Source organism: Elaeis guineensis, chromosome 7 (genome assembly GCF_000442705.2).
Source record: "Elaeis guineensis isolate ETL-2024a chromosome 7, EG11, whole genome shotgun sequence".
NCBI classification, from domain to species: Eukaryota; Viridiplantae; Streptophyta; class Magnoliopsida; order Arecales; family Arecaceae; genus Elaeis; species Elaeis guineensis.
The window spans coordinates 11,561,557-11,567,887 of NC_025999.2; the positions used below are offsets into that span (position 1 = coordinate 11,561,557).

General features: G+C 49.3%; 1 pseudogene; it reads right to left on the bottom strand.

The window, feature by feature from the left end:
* Positions 1 to 945: 945 nt before the first annotated feature.
* Positions 946 to 1,392, bottom strand: LOC105049167 (V-type proton ATPase 16 kDa proteolipid subunit pseudogene; annotated as a pseudogene).
* Between the last annotated feature and the right edge of the window lie 4,939 nt (positions 1,393 to 6,331).

Sequence of the window (6,331 nt, forward strand, 5' to 3'; positions counted from 1 at the left end):
TAGTTGGGCGTCCTTAAATTAATTCACTTTGACTTTCGAGAGCTCAGCTTCGAAAGATTAACCTTTGAGAGTTTGTCTTTTAGGAGCTCACTTTTGAGGGGTTGACCTTTGGAGATCGATTTTTGTATGGTTCGCATTGGGAGCTCAACCTTTTCAGATCGGCCTTCGGCTTCATCTTGTCATTGAGCTTCACTTCAGCTTTGGTCTTTCATCCTAGCTGTTAGCCTTTAGCTTAATAGCTTGATCTTGATTCGCTTGGACTTATCTTCTGATGACTTCAGCCTTCTGATGATATTGACCTTTTGAGGCTGGCCTTCTGATGATCTAGGCCTTGGGCCATCTTTACCTTAGTTTGGTCTTCACCTCATCTTTAGATTTGATATCCACCATGGTCATGAGAGTTGTGAGTTTTATTTGAGAGTTGTTGGGTTCTGCTTGATTCCTTTTTGTTATTTGTCTTGGTTCGGACTTGATCTTTGCCTCAGCTTGGTCTTATTTTTACTTCGATTTTGCCTTATTTTGCTTCAATTTAGTCTTGATCTGTGCCTTGGTTTAGCCTTAATTCTGACTTCAGATTGGCTTTGATTTGGACTTCAGATCTGCTTTGATCTGAACTTCAAATTGGTCGTGATTTGAACTTCGGATTGGCCTGATTTTGGCTTTAGATTGACCTTGATTTGGACTTCGGATTATACTACCATGCGATGAGAGGCCCGATCTCAAATCGAGACATAAGAGAGGTTAAGCACACGATGTCCAGGAGGCCCCTACTGAGCTTCCCATCCTAGGCTCAGATCTTTAGCATTGACTCAGGCTCAGCCTGGCTCAAAGTGAAGACTGGGTTCCACTTAGGATTCTCGGACCCATTCTGCGCCAACTCGGACCACACTGTGTGCAATCCAGCCTGAACCTTCACACAGGCTCCCGCACCCCGCACCCCGCACCTTAATAATCCGAACAAATAGGTTGGTCAACTTGCTGCATGACTTTGGCTCCATCAGATTGGCTCTCCTGAATTGTGCCTCCACTACCATTGATCCTGGACTGCTGTGCATTAGCTCTGATGCCGGCATCGTCGATGATGTCGATGGTCACACCGGTGGAGAGGTCGATGAGACCACAAGCGAGGCTAGATAAGAGGTGGGCATAGCCATCGAAGAGGTAGTATGACCTAGTCTTAGGGTTGATTTCGGTGCTAATGATGACTGCGACCATGACCACCGGCACAATCGACTTCTTCACCAGCTCCGATCTCATCACCCCCATCGAGGCCACCCCCACCCCACTCTTCATTGTCCCATATGCCACCCCCATACAGGAGAAGATGAGGGCGGTCGTGGCTCCAAGGAAGCCGAAGAAGGGTGTTGTCTCATCACCGCTGAAGCTAGACATCTTCGAGGGTGCAAGGATTGAGAGATGGTGATTAGATTTGGAGATGCGGCTCTTTTATTTTTCAGTTCTAGAGGGGAGGAAGAAGAGATGGAGGAGGAGCTATTGTTGGCCAGGAATACAGTGGTAAGGATGCCGAGACCAGCAAGGGAGGGGAGAGGATCGGATATGTTGTTGATCATGACCTCGAGGTGGATGAGGGCAGAGAGGTTGCGGACATCTAGCAGGAGGGAGCCGGAGATGCCATGGTTGCTGACTAAGACACCGATGATGTGGCCATCAGAGTAGCGGGTGTCATCCCAGCTGGTCCAAGGGTCGATGGAGGCTGACCAGTTGAGCTTGCCGGACAGATCAAAAGCCTTGACCAGATTATGCTGAATAAGATCGGGAACTCATCTTTTTTTTTTTCTTTCTTTTTCTTCCTTTTTTTGTGAGGCGATGCTCCTCGAGGTACTCCAATCGATCCTCTTTGAGGATTGAGAATGACAAAGTAAGACCCCACTCCGAACTGGCTAATCCCGCTTACATTGGCTCTGACCACCAGGGTCTCCATAAATTCTTGGTCTCGGGTCTAGCAATAGTACCAAGATTGTTTGAACAAATTAGACTTGGTCATGCCAATACAGCTATCAATAATGGGAGGCTGTTGGAGGCCCAATTCAAGACGATGAGGAGTTGATGTGCCTTCATAAATCTATTGCGATCTTCTTTAATCCTACTAAGAATTCAGAAATATAGAGGAGAAAGCATGAGTCTATCATGGTTAAGAGATTTTTATAATTTATTCCTTAAATGGATGCCGTGATATCCTTTCTTACTTGGATCTCCCTTTCTTACATGATCTCCATCCTTATTTAGAGCCTTATTTGAATGTTTTGATTTTCTTCCTTATTTGGATCCTATTCTAAAATTTAAATTATAAAATATAAATGAGGAAATAAAAATGATTCAAAAATCAAAGAATTTTCGTATCTCCTTCCTTATTTGGATCGCAAGCCTCTCGATTTCGAGCCCGATTAGGATAGTTTGGAGGGCGTTGACTAGTCTGGAGGTAATTAGATCTGGTCAGTGCTGACTACTTTGGAGATAATTGGGCTCATCTAGTCGATTTGGAGGTAGACGGCTTGGATCTCGTCGGTGTCCAATAGATTTGATCGCTAGAAACTTGATGGTGTTGGAGCAATGTGATGAAGTTTCTTTGACTAGATGCTTTCTCTTTCCCGTAAATAGATCTGACCCCTTCCTCTAGCACCAATCTGTTATGGTAGAGATTCATCTTGAAGTCGAGTTGGCTGGAGCTTGACGGAGACTGTAGATCGGTGACAGCTAGACGGCAGTGGTAGGATTTACAAAAAAAATCTCCGACTGGAGTTGGCTCTAGCGGAGACCTTTCGACGCTCAAGTCAAATCTCTGGCACGGATGGGAAAGAGTGAGCATGTAGGAAGAGAAGAGGTTTTATACCTCAGGAGTCTCCTATGGGTCTTTATTTATAGATGGAGGATGAAGAATTATGAGAAGGAAAGAGAATCAAACGATTAGCCTTACTTTATTGGGTGAGATATGCTTGTTATCTTCTACTTTATCGGGAAAGATATATTTATTATCTCTTATTTTCTTAAAAATATTGGCTCAGATGGTTAACCTTGACTTATCGGATGAGATATATCAATTATCTTCTTCCTTATCTACTTTGTGGCCAGTTGCCATGCTGCTGTCATTTGAATTTAAAGAGAGGCATAGGATTTTTTTATCAGATCAAATCCGGCAAGGAGGCCTCAGATTGGTCAACGGCATGGCTGGTAGAGGTGTCTTCCTAGTGTTGGTAACTAGGATCAGTGATCGAAGTCAAGAGACTGATAGTACCACTCAAGATGGTTTGATCGAAAGATGGGATTGGTAAGATCCGAACTTGTTTGGAATATTAAGACATTCAGCTGATAGTTTAGCATGAAAAGCATTTGATGATAGGCATTCTGATTTTGCTTTAGATGTTCGCAGCGTTAGGTTGGATTTAGTTACTGATGGCTTCAATCTATTTCAGACATTGAGTTTTACTTATAGCACTTGATCAGTCGTTTTGATTTCATATAATTTGCCATCATGGATGTATATAAAATAGTCTTCACTTATCTCATTAATGGTTATTCCAAGTGATAAGGATCTAGACAACGATATTGATATCTTTTTATAGCCTTTAATAGAAGAATTGAAATAACTATGGGAGTGCACCGATGTATTTGATACTTGCAGTGGTCAAACATTCAGATTAAGGGCAGCTTTTATTTGGACTATCCATAATTTTTCTACATATGCCAATTTATTCGGATGGAGCACAAAGGGGCATATTGCATATCCCTTTTGTGGTGATTCTATCTATTCATATTGGTTAAAATATGAAAGAAAGTTCTGCTAGATGAGTCATCATCGATCGTTGGAAGCCAACCATCTATTTCAATTTCAACAAGATGTATTTGATAGTATTATACAATTACGATCTATTCTTATATCTAAAACTGAGGTTCTTATGCAAATGCATGGCATCAATCACAAATATGATAAGATTTTTAAGTATTCTAAGAAAGAAGGAAGGAAAGATGTTGAAAGTTTGACGAATGAAGGATTGACAAAGGATGTCATTACTCACAATCTTGATGCAAGGATGTTTGAGAATGTTGACAATTTCTATGATGATGATGATCATATAGATAAAAGTAAAAATGATGATGATAATAAAGGCATCTACATATAGAGTTATTAAGTAATTATGGAAGAAAAAAGTATTTTTTTTATTTATCTTTGTTGGGTATAAAATACCCACAGTCGAAACCCTCGGCGGAATCGGCAACGGCACAGCTCCGCCCGGACTCCTACGGGAGCCGGGCTCCGCCGCAACATCAGAACGGCTCCGCCCGGACTCCTACGGGAGCCGGGCTCCACCGCCGACATCAGAACAGCTCCGCCCGGACTCCTACGGGAGCCGGGCTCCGCCGCAACATCAGAACAGCTCCGCCCGGACTCCTACGGGAGCCGGGCTCCGCCGCCGACATCAGAACAGCTCCGCCCGGACTCCTACGGGAGCCGAGCTCCACCGCAACATCAGAACAGCTCCGCCCGGACTCCTACGGGAGCCGGACTCCGTCGCCGACATCAGAACAGCTCCGCCCGGACTCCTACGGGAGCCGGGCTCCACCGCAACATCAGAACAGCTCCGTCCGGACTCCTACGGGAGCCGGGCTCCGTCGCAACATCAGAATGGCTCCGCCCGGACTCCTACGGGAGCCGGACTCCGTCGCAACATCAGAACAGCTCCGCCCAGACTCCTACGGGAGCCGGGCTCCACCGCCGACATCAGAACAGCTCCGCCCGGACTCCTACGGGAGCCGGGCTCCGCCGCAACATCAGAACAGCTCCGCCCGAACTCCTATGGGAGCCGGGCTCCACCGCCGACATCAGAACAGCTCCGTCCGGACTCCTACGGGAGCCGAGCTTCGCCGCCGACATCAGAACAGCTCCGCGCGGACTCCTACGGGAGTCGGGCTCCACCGCAACATCAGAATAGCTCCGCCCGGACTCCTACGGGAGTCGGGCTCCACCGCCGACATCAGAACAGCTCCGCCCGAACTCCTACGGGAGCCGGGCTCCGCCGCAACATCAGAACAGCTCCGCCCGGACTCCTACGGGAGCCGGGCTCCACCGCCGACATCAGAACAGCTCCGTCCGGACTCCTACGGGAGTCGGGCTCCACCGCAACATCAGAACAGCTCCGCCCGGACTCCTACGGGAGTCGGGCTCTGCCGCCGACATCAGAACAGCTCCGTCCGGACTCCTACGGGAGTCGGGCTCCACCGCAACATCAGAACAGCTCCGTCCAGACTCCTACGGGAGCCGGGCTCCGCCGCCGACATCAGCTGCAGCACAGCTCCACCCGGACTCCTACGGGAGCCAGGCTCCGACATCGACTGCAGCACAGCTCCGCCCGGACTCCTACGGGAGCCAGGCCCCGCCCTCAGTATCAACTGCTGGTAAGCTCTGTCCGAATTCCTACGGGAGCCGGACTTCACCTCTAACTTTGATTGCTGGTAAGCTCCGTCCGGACTCCTACGGGAGCCGGACTTCACCTCTAACTTTGATTGCAGAGGACTCCGCCTGGACTCCTACGGGAGCCGGGTTCCGCCCGCAACTTTAGCTCCGAGAGGGCTCCGCCCGGACTCCTACGGGAGCCGAACTCCGCCTCCGACATCAGCTACAGAGCAGCTCCACCCGGACTCCCACGGAAGTCAGACTCCGCCCACGGCCCCAGCCGCCAGGAAGACCTCTCCCGGACCTCTACAGAGGCCGGGCTCCGACCGTCTCCGAGCTTCAATCAACAGATCCGCGCCTCCTGGCAAGCCACCAAAACGGCCACGAGCCTGCTCCACTTCCTGTGACGGGTTCCGCACAGCTCCATCATTCCCTGACAAGCCACAGTAACCGTCGCCGCCCTGCTCCACTTCCTGCGGCGGATTCCGCACAGCTCCACTACCCCCTGGCAGGCCACGATAACGGCCACGAACCTGCTCCACCTCCTGCGACGGATACCGGGTGATTCTCCCATCCGCTGGCAAGTCACGACAACGGGCGCTGCTCCACTCCCTGCAACTGATTCCACGTGGCGAGCTGCGGTGATGGCCACGATTCCACTCAAGACCACGGGCGGTCCACTACCAGACGGTTACAGGTGTCGCCATCAATCTGTTGCCCCCTCCGCCTATAAAAGGAGGACTCAGATACGTTATTCTCTAAGCTCATTTCTCATCTCAAAACTCTGCTAAATTCTCCGTTCGAGCACTCCATTCTTGTTGAGGCAGAGAACTGACTTGAGCGTCGGAGGGTCTTGCCGGAGCAACCCCACCTCCAGTTTAGACTTCCCTTGCAGGTCCCGACGGCGACCGCGGCTTCTCC